Here is a 24463-nt window from a genome sequence, read left to right on the forward strand (position 1 = left end):
CACCCTCCTCAAATGCTCTAGCTTGTCTAGCTTATGCTAGACAACTATCCCCGTGTATCCATATACATAAGCCCGACCACCTGGCCTCATTATGGGAATGTGCTCCCAAGCCCACACCTCTAATAATGTGACCCCGACTGATAAACTGTTGTATCCTAAATACACCACCTAGTGCTGATCTCTGTACAGATGGGCTAACATGCAAGACCCCCAAGCAAACCTATGACCCTGTGTCACCATATCCTCAAGAACCAATCCCCATCCAACTGCCAGTCCCTTCGACCTACGGTCGGGACACAAGAAGCCACCTACAAAACCTACCAGTACTGATGGTAGTGGGGCATAATTGAAATCTATGAACTCCTACATAGGGATCTCATATCCACATATCTGATCATCATGGAAAATCTGACGAAGTGCTTCTGTCCCATCCTCCTTGATCTTCTCATAAGGCAATAGTGCCCCTACCATAGGAATCTGTAATTTGATAACAGTTCTCTCAAGTGACTGTAATCTTGCCCATAGCCAAGTGAAAGGTGTTTGTGTCACTGTGCCACCTCTTTGTCAACGATCTCAACAAACCCCAGTTAATGATATACCGAGGCATGTTCAACAAAGAGGAAAACCCACATCGCTTAATGATATCTCTATCTGCTTGTGTCAATCGCGGAATCAGAGACCATGACCTCAGAAATTGCTCTTGCGACTGAAGAACACCAAGCCGTTCCTGTCACAAGCAAAACTTGTCCAAGTATCAGTTCCCATATTGATCTGATATATCCAATCAAAATTCCATATCAACTTGAAACAAATCCATATCAAATCAAGTTTCATATCAAAATTCAAATCCATATCGAAATCAAAATTTCATATCAACTTGAAACAAATCCATATCAAATCAAGTTTCATATCGACAATCAATTCCATATCAAAATAAAAATTTCATATCAACTTGAAACAAATCCATATCAAATCAAGTTTCATATCACAAATCAAACCCATATCGAAATCACAATTCCGTATCAACTTGAAACAACAAAAATCAAATCAAGTTTTATATCAAAAATCAAATGCATATCGAAATCAAAATTCCATATCAACTTGAAACAACAAAAATTAAATCAAGTTCCATATCGAAATCAGAACATCAATATCAATTTGAAACAAATCCATATCAAATCAAGTTTCATATTGAATATGAAACCCATATCGAGAAATCAAATCAAATCCATATCAAGAAACAACTCAAAAATCCATATCACACAACTCATATCAGGAACCATATTGGAAATCAGAGATCGGAACTCATATCAGACATCACATTAACAACAAAAAACAAAGATCCAAATCAATAGAAAATTAGGATCATCATTCAATCAATTAGCTTGGAACTTCAACAACAAAACAAATTTCAAAAATCTATCAAACAATCACGATTCAGCACAACACGCACAAAATTGGCTAAAAAACCCATCCTAAAAACTCTTGGCAAACACCTACCCACCCCAACTCATCTTCCTTCATCTATTTTTCCCCTGCAGCATCATCTTTTCTCTCCTTTCTAGCTACATTTTCTAGCCACACACTACCAACTTTACCCTATGCACTAGGTCGACACACATCACACCAATCAAATTTTGGTGACACATCAATTTTCTTTGAATCAACATGTGCATGCATGTCACTTCAAAGAGGGGCAAAATGTAGACGTATAAAAATGACCACTTTCCCAAATGAATATTTAATGTTCATTTTATTTTCATTCCTCTATTTAATTAAATTAAATTTAATTAAAGCACTCACATTCATATATTTGATTAAATATGTTATTCAATTTATTTAAATAAATTCACCTAGGCCTTTCATATCATTTAATTAAATAAATCACTTTATTTAATTAAAACCCATTTCTACTCTTTTTAATTAAATTTATATTTAATTAAATTGTTCACTTCAAATAAATAAATCTAATTTATTTAACCGTCCCACTTGCATCTATTTTTGTTGAAATAAACCAATTTATTTTAATTAAAATTACTCTCCATCCACTTGTATTCTCCTACATCTCGCACTTGCTTCTCTGAAACCTCTTCTAAATTATTCTAATCACTTCTAAATCAGCCTAACCCATCTACTAAATATTGTCACATCCCTAATCAAAGGGAAGTCACTTCTCGAACCCTTAAAGTCTTCAATAACTATTAAAAGCTTTATGTCCTCAACAACTTAACCTCCAAAGTCTTCCAAACCATTACTGGTTAACTCAACCTTCTTACATGGTTGGAGACTTTTTGCCTAACTCAACCCTCATCTAACCCAAGGGTCTCATCAAGCATTGATGGCCTGAACCTTGGTAACTACCCCTTTAACCCTTGCACAAGAGTTTATCCTTTGGGTAAAAGCTTTATCCAATGAGTGATCTTAAAATAACCTTAACCGTTACCTTCTAAGGTAACCATGAGGTCTTCTCAAGCATTTAATGCTTCTTACATCTCCTCTCAAGCAGTCTTATGTTGACAATTGTCACCCTTTCATTGATGAGAATTGTAAACATGGATTGATAACTTTCAATCCTGGCCCTTGATAGGATCATCCAATATTGACCATTCATTGCCCTATTTTCCCTATAAATAGAGTAATTCTTCTATCATTCTAAAATCCAAGTTTTATGCATCTAATCTATACTCATTTTTATCAAGCATTTCAGTCCCTGTTTGAATAGAAATAATCTAATAAGCATTTTAGAAGTATTTCTCTTTATCATAATAATCATATTAAGCTAGTCTATCATGTTAGGATAGTTCTTTTACTAATCCTTTCATATTATCATCATTTACATGCTAGTTTAGTTTATCTTTTGTTAATATCATGCAAATTAGGATTGCATTCATGTTAGATTGATCAAACATCCCTCATTCTCATGATTGTCATCCCTAAGTCACTTTGCTCAGTGATCTGAGAGCAAAGGCATTGGCTTAAGGGGTCTTGTGAGATAGAGAACAATGGAACATCCCTTGGGAAGTTGAGCTATTCCATAAAGCTCCATAAATTTCACCAAGAGTCCCATTGGTGTGTGGACTAGTCTTGAATTCATAATATTTGTTTCATCAAACCACTTTTCTCGCATACAACCAGTATTTTGGATATTCTAGAAGTTGAAGATGAGATAATCAGATATGTTTTGAGTAGAGTAGATGGGGAATCTATATGGTTAGACAGACCTTACATGATCACCAAGGAAGTCATTTGAGCAATCATTGGTTTACCATCGGTTGGGCAACATCGAGACAAGAAGGTTTTGAATTATTTCAATAAACAAGATCACTGACGTGACATCTGACAGAAGATCTATGAGAGTGAGAACTATTAACAACATGGACATTAGATTCAGTAGCATGATCATTGGGTATAAGGTAACTCAGTCAGACCGACTGAATTCCATTTCCAGTTCATGCATTTTAGTTGTATACAAAATGATGAAAGAGGATGTGAAATTGAATCTATGCGGTTGGATGTTAGATGAGTTGTTAATAAACCTAGGGAAGATTAAAGGAGAAAAGAAGGGTACCTTCACATATGGCAACTTGATAGTTTTCTTGATGTTATTTTCCATGAATGATACACCTAGTTTTGGTAAAAGGCAATGTGTATTTGACATCCCAATAGGGAGACAATTGAAACAATCAATTGTTGCTTTAAGAAGTCACAGAGATGACAAGCTATGGGGATATTTCAAAGCATTTCAAAAATATATAAGGTCTAGGGTAAGGGTACCTGAGCATATTCTAGAAAAATATTCAACTAACATATGCTTCATGGTGAAGAAGGATGAAACACTTATGGAAGCAGTTAAGCCCCGAAAGATTTGGATTGAGGAAATGGGCTATGAGGTGGATGCATAGATTCTTGATGCCTATGCAAAAATGTTGATCGATGCACCTATTGATGAGGGAGAGAAGCCCTATGGTATTGCACAATAGAATACACATGAGGTTGAAATAGAGTTCAACTGAAAGAAGAGAGAGAAGCAAGAAGGAAAAACAAGAAAATCTGTTGAGAAGGTCTCACAAGACATTAAGGAATTAATTGATGTTGTCCCAGAGAAAGGCGGGAAGAGGAGGAATCCAGAAGTACACATTGAGCCTATTATTGTTGAGTCTGAATCTAAAGATGAGACACCATTGGCATTCAAGAAAGTTGTTAGGAAGAAAACAAAGGAAACAAAGGTTGAAGCTAAAAAGAACCTAGTTAGGAAGGTTACATTCAAAATACCAGAACAGAAGAAAGCACCAAAAGTAACCACTTCAGCTGCATCTGGTACTACAAAGAGGAAGAAGAAGAATGACACTGATACATCTATTCAATCCGGTAAGGCTCCACCTAAAACTTGTGCAGAGTTAGTAGATGAAATCACTAAGGATGGCATGTTAAATAATGTATAATTCTACTATGATAATTTAGATTAGGATGAACAAAGAGAGGTAGAGGAAGCAGTCTTATTATACTTGGATATTTATAAGAAAGCCTTAATAGAAATTGAAAATCAAATATCGGCTGAGTTGTATAATATGTTAGATGCTAGAGGACTGTTAGCTATGCAAGAAGATAAGCATATTAAAATTCAAGAGCTATTATCTGTTTTTGTTACTATTGCTCCAGATGAAATGGAAAAGACACTTGAGGTGGTAGATAGAAAAATATTTAATAGCAAACATAGAATAACCAGTCTAATTCTAGGAAGGGTAAATGAAATAATAAAGGAAACTCAAAAAGCATGGGTTAAGTTCCTTGGAGAGAATAGAGGATTCTTTACTTCATCGGAACCCAAGATAGACACCCTAGACACCCAAGTTGAAGGAAAAGTAAAGGGGATTATGGGTACTTCACCCTCAGTTTTGAAAAACATTAAGGTAGTGGAAATTAAGCCCCTGATTGATAGAGATGGACAAACAAATATTGAGAAACCAGTTAATACAAAGAGTGAACAAGTTAATGTTGTACAAGATACTAATATTGAGGATAACAGTCCTCCAGATACAAATGTATAGGTTGAGGTTACAGTTCCTACAGAGGAACCGATAGTTACACATACTGCACAAAGTGGCAAAGCCACCGGTGCAAGTGAGGAGGTTATAAAGGCTAAATCATCAGAGGAGAAGAAAAGGGAAATTGGTAGGGAACCAGTAGTTGGTCCATCATTGTTGTCAATTGACACCTCACAAGTTGAAAAGAAAAACATAACAGAGATGAGTCCTACTGAAATCATGATGATGGTTGCACAAAAACAGATGAAGGAGGGATCTACAGATAAAGGGATTATTGATCAATCAATCACTATTTTACACAGATTAGTCTCAAAGTGGAAGATTGAAAATGAAGCAAGCCCATCCAACAAGCTTAAAATTATTACTGAGCATATTTCAAAGGATTTTCAATCCTTACAATAGATTTCAAACCGGTAAGCACTAGAGAGGTTTACTTAGGCTACAAGAGCTACATTTGATCAGGTAATTGATTTAGAGAAGAAAAAGATTTATGAGAAGCTGAAACTAATAGAAAATTCTTTAAAATAGTGCACAAATATTTATAGGGTATGTTGTAACACTGATATACTTCGAGTTAATGTGGATAAGAAGATAAAAAGAACTTCAAGAAAAAATTGTAAATATAGCTAATTCCTTTGATGGATTGATTTCGTTGACTACATCCATTGATGGTAAAATTTTGAATTTGTAAAACCAAATTTTTTCTTTTGAGAAGGAAAGAGATAAAATTATAAGAGTCAAAAGTCTGAGAGGCTTGGTGAGTCCCCGGTTGGATTCACTCAGTGTACATAAGAGAGAGTGTATGGATATGGTGGGAAATCCCACACTAGTAGAGATAACTGAGAAAGAGTCATTTGCACATATACTAAGTGTACTTGTATCTATTTCTGACACATTTAAAATAGGTTGGGATACCTATCTTGAGCTACTAGAGAAGGCTTATCCAGAAATTTTGAAATTTGTTAAGCTCTGGTAAGATATTTTGGGATATAAATTATACAGGTTTTTGAATCTTTGACATTCTTTTTAGAATTTTTGATGGCATTGATGTCAAAGGGGGAGTGATACAGATGTGAAAAAGAAAATAACGAGTTGTATACATTAGGGGGAGTTATAGAGCTATGGAGGTATGAAGTATTTTGCATTAGGTCAAGGGGAGCAGGTAGGATGAAACTGACAGATGAAATCTAGACCATTTTTCACATGAGTGTTGCCATCAACAGCAACGAAGGAGATTGTTGGCAATTGACACTCAATTGTTTGGTTTTGATGAGTTGAGACATTAGCATACTTTTATCCTCAAAACTCTTAAGTTTTTGTCATATTTTGATTTACATAATAGTAATGATGTATCAAAAGTTTACTATATGTATTTCAGATGTTAGCCTATTAAAACATGTTTTGTCTTTGCCAGTTTACTCTTGCAGCCATGTTATTCATTCTTGTTGCCATGCAGATTGTTTAGGCAATATCATGTTTGAAATTAATAGATGTTTTGATTAATTAAAATAGATGTGTATGTTCTTGTATGTTCTTTCTTTTTGAGATTGTAGGAATAAATTGATGTTGTTAGGAAGGCTCTCTTGTCATGCCAGTTGCAGTAGGAGACATTCAACGAGGAGAGTGAAAGATCGAATTAGTAGAAATACAAATGAGCGTAAGGAACGATAGAGGAAAAGTAATCGCGCAAAGTTTATTGATGTCTTACTCATAGTAGACATTACTGGGGTTAGTGCAGGATCAAGGGGGGCCAAAAAGTGGTGATGTGAAAAAAATAGCCTTCCTCACTCACCTAAAAATGCAAAAATCCATGTTGACTTTTTGCTTGGCTTGGGTGTCAGTACACCTTAGCCTGGTAATTACCTATGCAAATCGGATATCAGATTTTTATTTGTAATTTTAATTTTAAAAATATATTATATGTTACATATTATATAATATATAATATATTATTATATTATATAATATATATAATGTAATAATATATTATATAATATATATTATTTTAGGTCCCGGAGACAACTGAGAGGGGGGGGTGAATCAGTTGTCAACTAAATTCAAACCAAAAACAACTTAACCAACTTAATGCTTAATACCTGTAAACTAGTTAAGTATGCCGGTAGAAAATTTTAATAGTTAATTGCTATACCGGTATAAATTAATGCATGAAACATAAAGACAAAGTCATCCACAACACATAACACCAATATTTGTACATGGAAACCCTGTAAGGGGAAAAACCACGGTGGGAAACCTTACCCACAATCAGATCATACTACTACATATAGGAAGTGTACATAAATGGGGTCTACACATGCAGAAAGGCCAACAGCCTAGAGCTCACTGCTCAATCACAAAATTGGAGTCACACTGACTACAGTTAGATGGTTAAATCCAATAAGAATCTACTGCACAAAATAGCATCTTCATATGTTGGATTCAGTACTAGTGTAATGTTGATATGCTTTCACAAAAACCTAGCTTCACCTTCAAATGATGTCTTCGTGTATAGCTCTTCTTAATCTTGCATATACCTTCACACAATTCTTTTTTGCATTCCACACTTGATCTTACAAATAAAATCTTACATTTATACCATAACCTAAGACCAATTTTAGTAGGTCGGCTCTACAAGATATTACAATAAAAACATTTTACAAACAATTTAATATCTGATGCAATAACTGATTAAACATGTCATCTTAATTCATTTACAACAATAATTAATCATCTCCATAGTGTGCCATGCTGATCTGGAAAAGATAAACCTGCCGGTGTAACCCTAGACCTATTTGCCAGTAAAAGCAAATATGCAAATATGAATATACCAATGAACAAAACTCTAGGACAAGATGTCCAAATGATGTCTTCGACATTACGAAGTGTCTTCCATATAATTCCGAGTGTCGATGATCATTATATCCTGTCGGTGAGCCATATACTGGTGAATATTATATCCTGCTGGTGAACCATATACCAGTAACTGTGCAATAGTTACTTGCTTGCCAGTGAATGTTGCTGGATCTCCAAAGTGCTAGTGTTTTAGTAAGTGTTGACATCAATGGCAAAACCATACCAAAATACCAACAATCTCCCCCTTTGGCATTGATGGCAACACAAGATGGAAAAACCATCAAAGTGCCAAAACAGAAATGCCAAATACCAAAAACCAACAATCTCTCCCTCTGGGAGCAACATGTGTTATCCAAAGTTTTTCAATACCAATCTCTCCTCAAAAGATAGTGTGTTTTTCCATAGATATCTCTCCCCCTTTGACATCAAATGCCAAATTTATAACAAAACTAAGTTCATATACAAAATACCAATCAATTCAATATACCAACTACTCCCCCTGAGAAGTAGCTTCCTCATCAAAGATCGGAATAAAAGATTTGTCTATTAATTCTGCTGGTTGATGACAATCATCGACTATCTAAGTGTCTATCAGTGGTGGTATGACTGCAAGCTGATCTCTGAGATATTCAAAAGTCTCCTTAGGAAAAGGTTTTGTGAAAATATCTGTAAGCTGTTCTTTAGTATTCACATAAACGAGTTTTATCTCCTTTTCTTCAACTTTTTCCCTTAGAAAATTCAGTTTGATAGAAACACGTTTTGTTTTAGAATGTAATACTGGATTTTTAGATATATCAATTGCTGCAGTGTTATCACACTATATAGTAATAGGTTCCTTGCATTTTACCTTTATATCTTTCAACATTTGCTTAAGCCATAGTACCTGTGTACAGCTAGTTGCTGCTGCAACATATTCTGATTCTGTTGTTGATAAAGATGTACAACTCTATTTCTTACTCAACCAAGAAACTATTCTTTTTACAAGAAAGAATACTCCGCCAATGGTTCTTTTTCTATCATCCACATCTCCTACCCAATTTGCATCTGTGTATGCACATATATCAAAATTTTCATCTCTAGGATACCATAATCCAAGATTTACAGTGCCTTGTAAGTACCGGAAAATCCTTTATATTGCTGATTCATGATTTTCTCTAGGATTACTTTGAAATCTTGAAACAATACATACTGCATTCATAATATCAGGTCTGGTTTGTGTCAAATATAGTAAACCTCCTATCACAGATTTGTATCTAGTTGGATTAACAGGTGTAGATTCATCCCTTTGAGATAATTTGTCATTTGTAGTCATAGGTGTGCTTATCGGCTTAGAGTTATCCATCCCAAATTTCTTTAGTAACTCTTGTAAGTATTTGGACTGACTCAAGAATATACCTTTGTCAGTTTGTGAAATCTGCAATCCTAAAAAGAATTTTATTTCTCCAATCATAGACATTTCAAATTCTTTGCTGCATTTTAATAGAAAATTCTTTACATAATCCATCTTCTCATCCAATGATTATATCATCAACGAATACTTCTATAATCAAGATGACATCATTAGTTATTTTGTAATATAAATTGCTATCTGCATTTCCTTTAGTAAAACCAATCTTTAAAAGATACTTATCCAATCTTGCATACCAAGCTCTTAGGGCTTTTTTTAGTCCATACAGAGCTTTTCTTAAGCCGCAAACCATATCATTGTCATCTGTCAAAGAAAATCCATCAGGTTGTTCAATACAGACTTTCTCTTCAAGATCTCCATTCAAAAATGCACATTTAATATCCATTTGATAAACTTTGTAGTTCTTGTGAGCTGCAAAAGCCAAAAATAATCTGACTGCCTCAATTCTAGCTACCAGTGCAAAGGTTTCATTGTAATCAACTCCTTCTTTCTAAGAATATCCCTTACACAGTAGTCTTTCTTTATTTCTGACAACCTTACTATGTTCATTAAGTTTGTTTCTAAATACCCATTTGGTTCCAATTACATTTTTATCTTTAGGTTAGGGAACTAATGTCCAAGTGTTATTTTTCTCAATTTGTTCTAGTTCTTCTTCCATAGCTTTAATCCAAAATTTATCTTCATATGCCTCATTAATAGATGATGGTTCAATTTGAGAAATAAGACATACCTCTTCATTTGCCAATCTTCCTCTAGTCATAACTCCCTTAAATTTGTTTCCAATTATCTGGTCTTCATAATGATTCAATCTTACATACTAGGGTGTCTTAGTTTGTTGTTGTTCTTCAATTATTGTGGAATCCTCAGGTGGTACCAGGGTAACTGGATCTGCATTCTGTACTAGTGGATTTAGTGTAGGTTCATTTGTCACAATTTCTGTTGCTGGTTTAGAGTCTATATACCTTGAAGTTCCTCTGAATTATTCATCAATCTTTACATTTGTACCCTCAACAATTTTCTGCAATCTCTTGTTAAAACATCTATATGCCTTTCTCTTAGATGAATAACCAAGAAATAATCCTTCATCATTTCTAGGATCAAATTTGCCAATATACTCATCTCTTTTGATATAACATTTACTTCCAAAAATTCTGAAATTCTTAAGAGTAGGAGTATTACCAAACCATAGTTCATGAGGGGTCTTACCGGTTTTACCTTTGATGTGAACTTTGTTGAATGTATAGACCACTGTGCTGACTGCTTCTCTCCAATATACATATGGTAGGTTTTCTTCAGATAACATACTTCTTGCTGCATCCAAGATAGTTATGTTTTTCCTTTCAACAAGTCCATTCTGCTATGGTGTCTGATGTGCTGATAGATATCTTCTGATTCCATTCACTTCACAGAATGTATTAAAGTCCTTAGATGTAAATTCACCTCCTTGATCTGATCTTAAACATTTGATTTTCTTACCGGTTTCATTTTCAACCATTGCTTTGAATAGTTTGAACTTTCCAAGTGCTTCTGATTTTTCTCTGAGAAAAGTAACCCAACACATTCTAGAATAATCACCAATAATTAGCTTGAAATATCTATCACCTTGTAAGCTTTTAGTTCTAGCTAGACCACATAAATCAGTGTGAATCAAATCAAGAGCATTATTGGATTTCTCTAGAATACTTTTGAAACTAGCTCTAACTTGTTTTCCAAATTGACATTCCTTACATATTGTATTATGAGGTTTGACAATTTTAGGTAGATCTCTATCTGCCTTAGAAGTACTGATCTTTACCATGCAATCAAAGTTTACATGACAGAGTCTCTTATGCCATAACCAACTTTCATCTATATGTGCAATCAAGCATGTCTTTTCACTGTTATTCAAATAAAAGATATTACCTCTAGTCTGATTACCGGTTGCAATTTCCAAACTAGTTCTATTCATGATTTTGCATTTTTCATTCTTAAATTGTAAGTGAAATCCTTTCTCAACCAATTGACCAACAGTTAAAAGATTATGCTTTAATCCTTCAACATAATAGAAATTGTCAGTGTTATGCTTACCATCAAGAGATATTGTACCCTTACCTTTGATTGAACAAGCTTTGTCATCTCCAAATCTCACTAAACCGCCATTGTATTCTTGAAAGTTCAAGAATTTACCTTTGTCTCCTATCATATGATGTGAGCATCCTGAATCAATGATCCATTCATCCTTTACTTCAACTTTAGCTACTAGGGCTTGTTCTACCAGCTGAGCAGTAGGTGCCGGTTGATCTTCTGTTATAGCAACAAAAACCCACCCATTGTCTGCCAGATCCTCATTAGAATCATTAGTCACACCTTCATCAGCAATGTAACAAGATTTGTCTTTATTCTTCTTAAATCAGTATCTCTGATATTCAGGATTAGGCTTGTATGTTCTTCTAGGTTCTTCTCTTAGTCTAGCATGTCTGTCAGGGCATCTCGAAGCCATATGACCAATCTTATTGCAGTTAAAACATTTAAAGGGTTCTTTACCTTCATACTTACTTCCAACTGGACCTTTAGGCATTTTTCTTGCAAATAGTGCTTCAAGTTCTTCAAGTTCTTCATTCTCTTTCCTACTTTCTTCAAGTTCTCTTGCATAAAAGGCTTTCTAATCTGATTTGTCAAATGATGGAGCAAATGATGTTGATGCTTTAAAGGCCAAATCTGTCTTAATAGTGGCAATAGGACCAAATTCCTCAATTTCAAAAGCTGAAAGTTTTCCAATCAATTAATCCCTAGTTACTGATGTATTAGAAATTGTTCTCAACTCATTTATAGCAGTAACCTTCATTTTGTATGCCAGACAATCCTCTTAAAATTTTTAAAACAATTTCATCCTCACTTAAGGTTCCTCCACAACATTTAATACCCAAAAAAATTTCATTTACTCTTTCCATAAAATCAGAAATCCTTTCATCTTCTTCCATTTTTAGATGTTCATACCTGACCTAGAAGCTTTCAAGTTATGCCATTTTGATTGTGGAATCTCCTTCATTCAGTGTTTCCAATTGAGTCCAAATAGCTTTAGCAGTAGACCTATCTGATAATCCCATGATTTGTTGATTTGATAATGCGCTCAAAAGTGCTTATCTTGCTTTGCAATCATTTTCCTCATCTTTAGTCAAGGTAGTTGTACTAGGTTGACCAGGTACAATTGTAGTATAACCCTTCTTTGTAACTTCCCAGACGTCTTTACCAATGCAATTCAGATGTGTCTCCATTCTGATCTTCCATATGCCATAGTTGGTTCCATCAAGTTTAGGACTATCCTTCCTGAAATAATTAGTAGACATTGGATCTCCTCAAGCTGTTAAACTTCTACAAAAGAGGACTAAGCTCTAATACCAATTGTTAGGTCCCAGAGACAACTGAGAGGGGGGGGGGTGAATCAGTTCTCAACTAAATTCAAACCAAAAACAAATTAACCAACTTAATGCTTAATACCAGTAAACTAGTTAAGTATGCCGGTAGACACTTTTAACAGTTAATTGCTATACCGTTAAAGATTAATGCATGTAACATTAACACAAAGTCATCCACAACACATAACACAAATATTTGTACGTGGAATCCCTGTAAGGGGAAAAACCACAGTGGGAAACCTTACCCACAATCAGATGATACTACTGCAGATAGTAAGTGTACATAAATGGGGTTGCAGAAAGGCCAACAGCCTAGAGCTCACTGCTCAATCACAAAATGGGAGTCACACTGACTACATTTGGATGGTTAAATCCAATAAGAATGTACTACACAAAATAGCATCTTCATATGCTGGATTCAGTACTGGTGTAATTTTGATATGCTTTCACAAAAACCTAGCTTCACCTTCAAATGATGTCTTTGTGTATAGCTCTACTTAATCTCGCATATACCTTCACACAATTCTTTTTCCCATTCCACACTTGATTTTACAAATGAGATTTTACATTTATACCATAACCTAAGACCAATTTTAGTAGGTCGGCTCTACAAGATATTACAATAAAAACATTTTACAAACAATATAATATCCGATGCAATAACGGATTAAACATGTTGGCTTAATGCATTTACAACAATAATTAATCATCTCCATAGCATGGCATGCTGATCTGGAAAAGATAAACCTACCGGTGTAACCCTAGACCTATTTGCCAGTAAAAGCAAATATGCAAATATGAATATACCAATGAACAAAACTCTAGGACAAGAGGTCCAAACAATGTCTTTGACATTACCAAGTGTCTTCCATATAATTCTGAGTGTCGGTGATCATTATATCCTATCGGTGAACTATATACCAGTAACTGTGCAATAGTTACTTGCTTGCCGGTGAATGTTGCTGGATCTGCAAAGTGCTAGTGTTTTAGTAGGTATTGACATCAATGACAAAACCATACCAAAATACCAACATATTATATAATCTATTATTACATTATATATATTATATAATATAATAATATATTATATAATACGTATTATATAATACAATATCATATTATATATAATATAATATAATATTATATTATATTATATATTATAATATATATAATATAATACAATACATATTATATAATATAATAATATATTATTATATTACATATGTTATTTAAAAATAATTTAAGTATAAAAATCAGATATCCAATTTTCTGAGACTTTTATATTTCGACAGTGACAGCCTGTGAGTCATTTTTAACTCACGGGCCACACGATTTCATCAAAATCCGATATCCGGTGTTTTGGCAAAAAAATGCTAAAAAATAGATTGAGAGGTAAGAATTTTATCATTTTCAATCATTTTCATTCATTTTTTGTATTTTTTATTAATTTTTATTTGATTTTTCATTGAAAATATGTTTTTTTCATATGAAAACTAGGTTTTCTTAAATCAAATACCTAATTGTTTAAATTTGTTAACTAAATTTAATTGGTTACATTCAATTAGGTTAAAAATGGGGGATAACAATGAAAACCCTGACCAACCACAACTGCAACAACCAAACCCTCATTTGCCAAACCCCCCCCTCAATTCAGGATTTAATTGCACAAAATTTGAATGAATTGAGGGGGATTGCAGAAGTAGATCGTAGGATCCCTCGTCTAAACCCAATGTTTGATCCTCTCATGTCGATCATAAAAAGTATGGAAACCATGATTGAGGAGCACAACGTTGCCCTTTTGTGGTGAGATTCTATGAGGGAAAAGTATACAGATGGCTTGTCTTATAAGGATATCAAGGATCTCGCGATATCCAAAGCCGAAATCGCCTCATTGATTGTCAATCGCCATACTGGTTAGCTTGTATATCCCCAAAAAAAAAAACTTTCTATTAAATGGTGCACAAATGATGGGATTGTGAAAAACTTTTGGGATCATTGGTGGGTGGTTTTCGACAAACCACCCAACAACAATCTTGATATCCCCTTGTATTTCATAAAAAAATTGTATGCTCGGTTTGTTTTATACAAACATGTGAACTACTTTGACATCCAACCTTTCCATGGTGTAGGTTTAGGTATGCCCTAAAATAGACCTGGGGCAATCAGAGTAGTCCAGGGCCCATATGTCCCCCCTCCTCCTATTGATCCCCCACCTGTAGTGCAGCATCCTGATATCATTTGTGTGGCAGCTTAACCGACCATATCGGCTATTCACTCTTTGAGTAGGCTTTTGGTTTCTCAGGCTGCATCAGTAGCTCAACCTACTCTTGATGGTAGCGATGCATCCGGTGCCGTTGACATGTCATCCTCAGCTCCACACATATGTGTGCCCCATAGTTGTGTCATGTGTGGGCACGTATGCTTGGGTCTAGTTGGAGAGCCCGTTGATCTTCCTGTGGACAGTGTAGATTATGAGGTGCATGAGATGCATGATGCACTAGATGTTATTACACAAACTGGAGGATACCTTGGGGAGTCCTCACATGCTAGAGGCGAGGAGGCACTGTCATCATACATTGATGATGTAGTGGTAAGATTTGTATTTTCACAGTTCATGTTATATTTTAATTAAATATTTATAAATTAGATAATATTAAGTACTAATTTTTATTTACATGGTCTATTTAACAGTTGATGACCAAGGATGAGTTGAAATAGATTCAAGAGGACACCTTGTCAGCCATTTCATTTGGCTTTGATAACTTGACAGTACATGTATTATTGCACCTACTCGTTTGTATTTTATTGTACATACATGCTCATCATTTATATTGGTATTAATTAGATTATGTAGTAACTTGCATGTATATCTTATTTTACTCTTGTAGGTCACAAGCAGCATGAGTGTGAGGCAGTGTGATTTAGGATCTGGTAGTGCAGTTGGAGACAAGGGAAAGGTAATTGAATGCAAATATGATTGAATAAATAGTTTAAATAACTTATAGTGGTTATACATGTCTAGACATAGATTGATAGTTTCATATACTTGTTGTGTATATATATAGAGAATTCTTGGCTTCACATCCTTGATGACTACATCCAGTATACCTGAAGAAGAAGAAGAGATGCCTCGAGTAGATGTGTGTTTATTTTACTTTTTGATTAGTAGATATAATTTGTTATTATCAGTGACAATTATATGCTAACTTGTATCAATGTCATGTTTCTGAACATATGCAGGTTGTATATCAAAACATTCAAAAAATACCTCCTCTACCGAAGACATACATCAAGAGTCCTGCAAAGCTAAAGAGAAAATGTGGAGATGAGGTAAACATGAATAGTTCAATTATAGTTCATTTTTATGTTAACTTTTTGAATGTGAATTATATAATATAACTAATATTAATCATGGTTTGTTTTTCTTGTGCAGGATCCTTCAAAGTCGACCAGTGTGGTGAAAAGGATCGATTTTGATGATCCATCAGTAGCTTAGGATGTTATAGATAGTTTTGGGATGCTTACATGTCTAGTTGGCATGCATATTTTGTATATGGACATACATTCACATAATTAGACATACATTTTTTTCAGTTGGCGTTTATGCCATATTTGTGTATGGAGATACATTTGTAATCATTTGACATTTTTATATATACAGAAGTTGATATTCGATCATATAAATTGTTGCTCATCTATGCATGGTGTTATCATGGAAATATTTAATCTTCATTCCAATAATTAACAATGGTTAATAATGGCTATTTAATGAACATTACAATTCATTTAATCAACAATACAATACAATTCATCAATGAACAATACAATTCATGAACAATACAATTCATTTAATGAACAATACAATGCAATTCATTTAATGAACAATACTTGATACAATTCATTATTACCCTATGCATGGTCCTATTTTTCCCCCCACCTCGGTTGAATGCTCGGGGTTTTATTAGGGCAGCACTTTTTTGGTTGGCGAAAAAATCGTCAGTCTCACTCAATCGAATGTTGTCGTGTGGCCGATTTCTCATTCTGCTCATCGCAATGATGAACCATTTGCTCCGACATGTCTAGTTAGGCATTATTACCCTACGCATGCTCCTATTTTTCACGCCCACTTGATCCAACACTTGGGGTCATACCCTACCGACGTTGTCCCTTGAGTGCCCTAAGTGCTCAAAATTGTCAAACATTGACGGGCCCTAACTAAGAATCCATGGCATCTGCGAACAATCCTTTTGAACCTATGGGGCCATGAGAGGGGTCACTAAAAAAGCCTATCTTGGTTTTCCAAGTTTCCCTACTATTTTATTAAGGCAGCAATTTTTCTGTTGGCGAAAAAATTGTCAGTCTCACTCAATCAAATGTTGTTACGTGGCCGATTTCTTGATTTGCTCGTTGCAATGACAAACCATCAGCTCTGACATGTCCAATTAGGCATTATTACCCTACGCATGCTCCTATTTTCCCCCCCCACTTGATCCAACGCTCGGGGTCATACCCTACCGGTGTCGTCCCTTGAATGCCCTAAGTGCTCAAAATCATCAAACTTTGACGGGCCCTAACTCGGAATCCATGGCACCTGCGAATGATCCATTTGAACCTATGGGGCCATGAGAGGGGTCCCTAAAAAATCCTATCTTGGTTTTTCAATTTTTCCTATGGTTTTATTAGGGCTGAAATTTTTCGGTTGGCAAACAAATCATCAATCTCACTCAATCGAATGTTGTCGCGTGGCTAATTTCTCATTTTGCTCATCGTGATGATGAACCGTTGGCTTTGACATGTCTAGTTAGGCATTATTACCCTATGCATGCTCCTATTTTCCCCCCCCACGCAATCGAACGCTCGAGGTCATACCCTACTGGTGTCGTCCCTTGAGCGCCCTAGGTGCTCAAAATTGTCAAACTTTGATGGGCACTAACTTAAAATCTGTGGCACCTGTGAATGATCCATTTGAACCTATGGCACCATGAGAGGGGTCCCTACAAAAGCCTATCTCAGTTTCTCAAGTTTCCCTATGGTTTTATTAGGGCAGAAATTTTTTGGTTGGCAAAAAAATCGTTAGTCTCACTCAATCGAATGTTGTCATGTGGCCGATTTCTTGTTCTGCTCGTCGCAATGATGAACCATCGGCTCCAAAATGTCTAGTTAGGCATTATTACCCTAGGAATGCTCCTATTTCCCCCCCCCCCACTCGATCCAACACTCAGGGTCATACCCTAACAGTGTCGTCCCTTGAGCACCCCAAGTGCTCAAAATTGTGAAACGTTGATGGGCCCTAACTTGGAATCCATGGCACTTGAAAACAATTCATTTGAACCTACAAGTCCATGAGAGGGGTCCCTACAAAATCCTATCTTGGTTTTTCAAGTTTCCCTACGGTTTTTATTAGGGTAGAAATTTTTTGGTTGGGGAAAAAATCGTCAGTCTCACTCAATTGAATTTTGTCACGTGATCGATTTCTCATTCTGCTCATCGCGATAAGGAATTTTCTGCTTTGACATGTCCAGTTAGGCATTATTACCCTATGCATGATCCTATTTTGCGCCCCCCCCCACTCGATCCAATGCTCGGGGTCATACCCTATTGGCGTCGTATACCCTACTCGATCCATGAAGGGATATGCAAACATGATTTTTTTTTCATTATCAATACAACTACACCAATGTACTCATGTACAGATACATGGACATTATCATCAATATAACTAAACCAATTTTCTCATGGACATTGTATATCATCATAACAATGTTACATCAATTCACATCCATATACAAATACAACATCCCACTTCATCTGCATCAGACATCCTCATGTCCTAAGAGAAAAGCTTACGTACAACAATGCCTACATATAAATGAAGACCAAAATAAGTAACCCTTTTATGCGAAATGAATGTGCTACAAGAAAAAAATTATAAAACTTAATACAAATTAGTTTGGAAAATTATAAATAGATCATTTCAAACATTTTTAAGACGCACAAGATTGTATAATTACGAAACTTACCAGTTTCTCTACAAAGTATACAAGCATAACTTTGAAGAAAGATGCATGTTGATTAAAGTGCTTCTCACTGCATTTCCCTGCATGGTTGAAGATGACGGTAGATATGGTCATTTCTAAATAGCAAAAAATTCACTTGACTTAATGTTTATGCACAAAATTTTATCTCAATAACACACAAAAGAATATGTACCATCACCAAGAGAGGGTCTTGTCAATGGCGAATGATCTAGCATGAACCTGTATATCATCAAAAATCATAATGTGATGTACTATTGTATATCATCAATAAAGACCTGCATGAGCATAAAGGTTTTGTGATAATTATATCATCCAAAATTGTAAAACTCATCAAATGCATGATAGTAAGTCATGTTGCAAAAATACGTCCCTTCTGATTATATCGTGTACCTACTATGTGCATGCAAAAACCGTGTTGCCAAAAAAAAGCATTCATCAGTAGACCTGCATTTTCAAGACATCCTTAATATACACATAACAAACTTGATCATTAAGGTTTAATGATCATTATTCAAAATGAAATGCATGATAAAAAAAACAAGGCACCATTAAAGACCTACTACTCAAGTGTGCCTGAAGGGTCATCTCTTTGTTTAAGAGTATCCAGTATTGCTTCATGATCAACAGTAGTTACTATCCATAGCTCTTTGGTCTTCGATTTTGCTTGATGCTTCAACAACTTGAAATTTGTAACTATAATAAGGTGTGAATACATTATAATGGTTTTGTGTCTCTCATAGTCTTCAAATGCAAGTATGCCATTCTTTCTAATCATGTATGTTTGCAACCAAGTTCCCACAAGAACAATTGAACCTGTAGAATATGTGAACTTGTCATCATCTGCCACTAGTTGTGTTAGCTTTTGTTTTCCTTGTACACATCGTGCCAACCAATATTCTGATCTCTCTTAATTCCCTTGCGGTGCAACAATTGCAAAAATATGTCTTGGCTGTACAAGATTTGATAGCTGATCATACTCAAGTGAACTTTCCATGTCATTATTTGACAAGGATATTGTTTGAGATAAAGGAGTTAGATAGTGGGGAACCCACATATCAACCCACTCACTTGAATCGCACTAATACCAATCACACTGAACACAACTCTGACAAAAACAAGCCAGCGCTCATGTCCAAATGGTCTATGTACTTGCATCTGAGTTGAGAAATGAATGCATCTTTGAAGAATCTTTAATTGTTTGACAATCCAATCTATCTCCCACTGTTCCCTCCTCAACCAACCAAAAGAATCTGATCACTATTGAATCAAGAGTACCTCCATGTGACAATACTGAACTACACCAATCAACAATAGAACATGCATCAGAGAAATTTGCACCTGAAATCCTCAATTGCTCCTTAACTAGAGCTCTCTTCAAACATGCACCTGCTCCATCATGCTCTCCCTTCCCATGCCCTGCCTCAAAAAAACACCAAATATGAGGTATACACCTCTCCAAATGCATTCTACTAACCAATAAAAGATACGGGCGTTCTTGAATTGACCCGTACAATTATCTGACCTTATTATATGTCGGTCAATTGCAATATCTTTCTCATGCAAGAACTCAAAAAAATTCTTGAAAGAATGTTGCACATACTCAGAGGAGTGTGATCTATCATCACTCATATAAAAATGATACTCCCTAATTATCTTCCTATCCTATTTTGTACTATCAGGAGCATGTCTATATGTAATGTGAACAAAAATAGCAATCTGGACTGAATTGTAGTACTGAGACTGTACCTCATTTTGTGGTTGCAATGTATAGTTCTCTGCAAAATCAACCACCGATAAAATAGTGCCAATCGGGAAAGAGTTCTTACACATCCTGAAATGTTGATCCAACCATTGAGACCTATGGGTGTGCCTTGCATACTTGTAGAAAATATTTTCCTTAAAATCCAAAATAAAATCAGCAATACTCACTTCGCTTGAGACTAATTCGCATCTAGAACCTTCACCTCCACTCTTCAAAGTATATTTCACTGTCTCGTATCTTTTTTTCTCAACATAATTATTTCCAAACTTGTGTTCGCTGCCCTCATGAAAACATGAAACAAACTTTGACAACCCACCGCATTCTGAGCACTTCTCATTCAAACAATAATTTCTATAGAAATAGCAGCCATCATCTCTAGGGCATAAAAATAGATCTTGCAAGTCTCTTGATGATCTTAGAAATAGCATTGCACCACACTCCTGCAACATCTCATTAGTATGCATCATAGAACGAATATGACATAAAGTTTCATGGTACATTGAAAACTCCACATGGTACTTGCAACAACAGGCATTGTGAATCTTAAGAGGAACACAATAAAATGGTTTCAAAGATTCAAAGGCCCTTTGTGATATTTGCAAAGTTGGATGTAATTCACAAAAAAAATTGTACAGCATTGTTTGGCTTGATTCCAAGAAATATTTGGGATGCAGTGTGCAGTCTCGGTTGCCAATTCTTAATTTCAAAACGTCCTTTACATTGGGTGACACTCTAGAAATAGAGTGCCAAAATTGTTGAATCTCTTCCTTCACATTGTCAGTCAACTTTCTATCAAAACGTGGAAGCCTCCCACCAAATGCCCATGTATCTTGTTGAAATGGATCATCAAGTCTTTGTCTTCGTGCAAGTGCTCTATCCAAAGTTTTACGATTTATGTTAAAATCAACACAATTTTGTCTCATTTGATCAGCCTTCCTCAATTGATGGCTTACTAAGGAGGTTGTAATCACTCTTCGAGCGGCTCTCTTATCTCTTTCTTTGGTATTCTTTCCAATAGAATTAAGAGCGTCAAATAGATTTTTTGCAATAATAGAATTTCTCTCCATCTTCTTGTTCATACGAATCTTCAATTTTTTTAGCAATGGTCTCATTTTTATCATTTTTAGCAATTGAACAAATAGTTGGCATTGATCGGTCAATGTCTTATTGCTAAAATTTTGGTTGAAAAGTTGTGTAGCCCACAACTGAATGATTCTTGTTGACATCTTGCCTTCAAGATTCGCAATAATGTTCTCATCTATTTCAAATAACCATTTTGAGGTTCTTGAAGGTCTTAGATTTGGAATTTGTCTTTCATCCATGAGAGGGTCTTCATTTATAAAGTAATTAGGTGTTACATATGGTTCACTTGGCTGAGAAATTCCACCTTGAATGTTAAAGTTTTCCACATTTTCACCTCCTATGTCAAAATTTTCCACATGTTGAGCATTTTCATTATCACTTTCACCATTCTCAAAATTTTAAATATTTTCACTTTCAAAATATACATTTTCATTTTCAATAACTTGTGGCACATTTTCAAATTCAATTTCCTCTTCAATTGAAGTAACATTAGCAATATTTAACATACAATGTCTTCTCCTCCTATGACATTCTCTATCTCTTTCTCTATACACTTCAATTTCATAATTTGAAAGTTTTCTTTTGCATTTAGACTTCATACGACTACTACTCCCCATTTCCCTCCACACATGCTTCTTCGTGATTGATAATGTAAGTTTTCACTTTAAGAATCTCCCAAAAGTACAAATTTATCTCTAGCTATCTGAAAACCCATGATCCTCGACAGAAAACATAATATGCAGACTGTGGGCCATTGGAATCTACAAAATGGCCCACAAACCCTTTTTTTCCTATTTTTTGTACTAAAATCGGATATCTGATTTTAGTACAAAATTTGTGGTCCCCAAAAATTTTCCCATTGCCGCCATTTTTAGTAAACTGCCACATGGCAGAAATTCGATATCCGATTAAATTGGATATCAGATTTTATTAGTCATATTTTAGAGAGAGAGAGAGAGAGAGAGAGAGAATATGATCCCTAACGACATGATCTGGTGTCTTAAGGGGTCCTATGGTGTCGTTAGGGGTCATATGGTGTCCTAAGGGGTCATATGGTGTCCCATGAACCCTTATGACCTCTTAGGACACCATATGACCCCTAATGACACCATATTAGGTCGGTTTGGGTCATATTGTGTCCTAAGGGGTCATATTGTGGCCTACGACCCCTTAGGACACCATATGACCCCTAACGACATGATTTGGTTTCTTAAGGGGTCCTATGGTGTCGTTAGGGGTCATATGGTGTCCATAACGGTGTCATAACGGGTTGTATGGTGTCCCAAGACACCATATTACCCCTATGGATAACATAGGACCCCTTAAGACACCAAATCATGTCGTTACGGGTCATATGGTGTCCTAAGGGGTCATATGGTGTCCCATGAACCCTTATGACCTCTTAGGACACCATATGACCCCTAATAACACCATATTGGGTCGCTTTGGGTCATATTGTGTCCTAAGGGGTCCTATGGTGTCCAAAGACACCATATGACCCCTATGGACACCATATGACCCCTAACGACACCATAGGACCCCTTAAGGCACCAAATCATGTTGTTAGGGGTCATATTGTGTCCTATGACCCCTTACGACACCATATGACCACTAATGACATGATTTGGTGTCTTAAGTGGTCATGTGGTGTCCATAGGGGTCATATGGTGTCTTGGGACACCATAGGACCCCTTAAGACACCAAATTGTGTCGTTAGGGGTCATATTGTGTCCTAAGGGGTTGTAAGACACAATATGACCCCTAACAATAGGATTTGGTGTCTTAAGGGGTCCTATGGTGTCGTTAGGGGTCATATGGTTTTCATAGGGGTCATATTGTGTCTTGGGACACCATAGGACCCCTTAGGACATAATATTACCCAAAGCGACCCAATATGGTGTCATTAGGGGTTATATTGTGTCCTAAGAGGTCATAAGGGTTCATGGATGTCTTAATCTCTCTCTATCTCTCTCTCCCCTAATCTCATAAGGGTTCATGATGTCTTAATGTCATAAGGGTTCATGATGTCCTATGATGTCTTAATCTCTCTCTCTCTCCCTCTCCCCTAATCTCTCTCTCTCCCTCTCCTTCTCTCTCTCTCCTCTAATCTCTCTCTATCTCTCTCCCCTAATCTCTCTCTATCCCTCTCCCCTAATCTCTCCATCTATCTCTCTCTCCCCTAATCTCTCTCTACCTCTCTCTCTCCCTTCCCCCTCCTCATCTCTCTCCCTCTGTCTCTCTATCTCTATTTCTCTCTCTCCCCTAATCTCTTTGTCTCTCTTTGTCTCTCTATCTCTCTCCGTCTCTCTCTCTCCTACCCATCTCTCCCTTCCCCCTCCCCATCTCTCTCTCTCTCCCCTAAGCTCTCTCTCTCTCTCCCTCTCTCTCTCTCTCTCCCTCTCCCCTAATTTCTCTCTCTCTCCCTCTCTCTCTCCCTCTCCTCTCTCTCTCTCTCTCTCTCCCTCTCCTTCTCTATCTCTCTCTCTAAAATATGACTAATAAAATATGATATCGAATTTCTGCCATCGCCATTAATGTGGCAATTCAGTAAATAAAAGGCGGCAATGGGAAACTTTTTGGGGACCACAAATTTATATATTAAAATCAGATATCTAATTATATCGAATATCCGATTTTTGTAGTCAAATTTTCAAATTTCAAATTTTGGCTCGGGAATGCTTTGGTATTTTGCTTGGAAGTGACAAGCTTGTAAAGTCAACTGAAAAAATGTGTTTTTCAGTATTCCTTGATTTTCCAGACTTTACATTGGTGGTTGATGACTTTTTTTGGAGCTAAAATTGATAAAACAAAAGGGGTTTTTTAAGGACATTCCCATCTTTCCAAAAATATAAGGCTTGTTTTATTTTGACTTTAATAAA

The sequence above is a fragment of the Cryptomeria japonica genome, chromosome 11, assembly GCF_030272615.1.
Source record: "Cryptomeria japonica chromosome 11, Sugi_1.0, whole genome shotgun sequence".
In the NCBI taxonomy this organism is placed as follows: domain Eukaryota; kingdom Viridiplantae; phylum Streptophyta; class Pinopsida; order Cupressales; family Cupressaceae; genus Cryptomeria; species Cryptomeria japonica.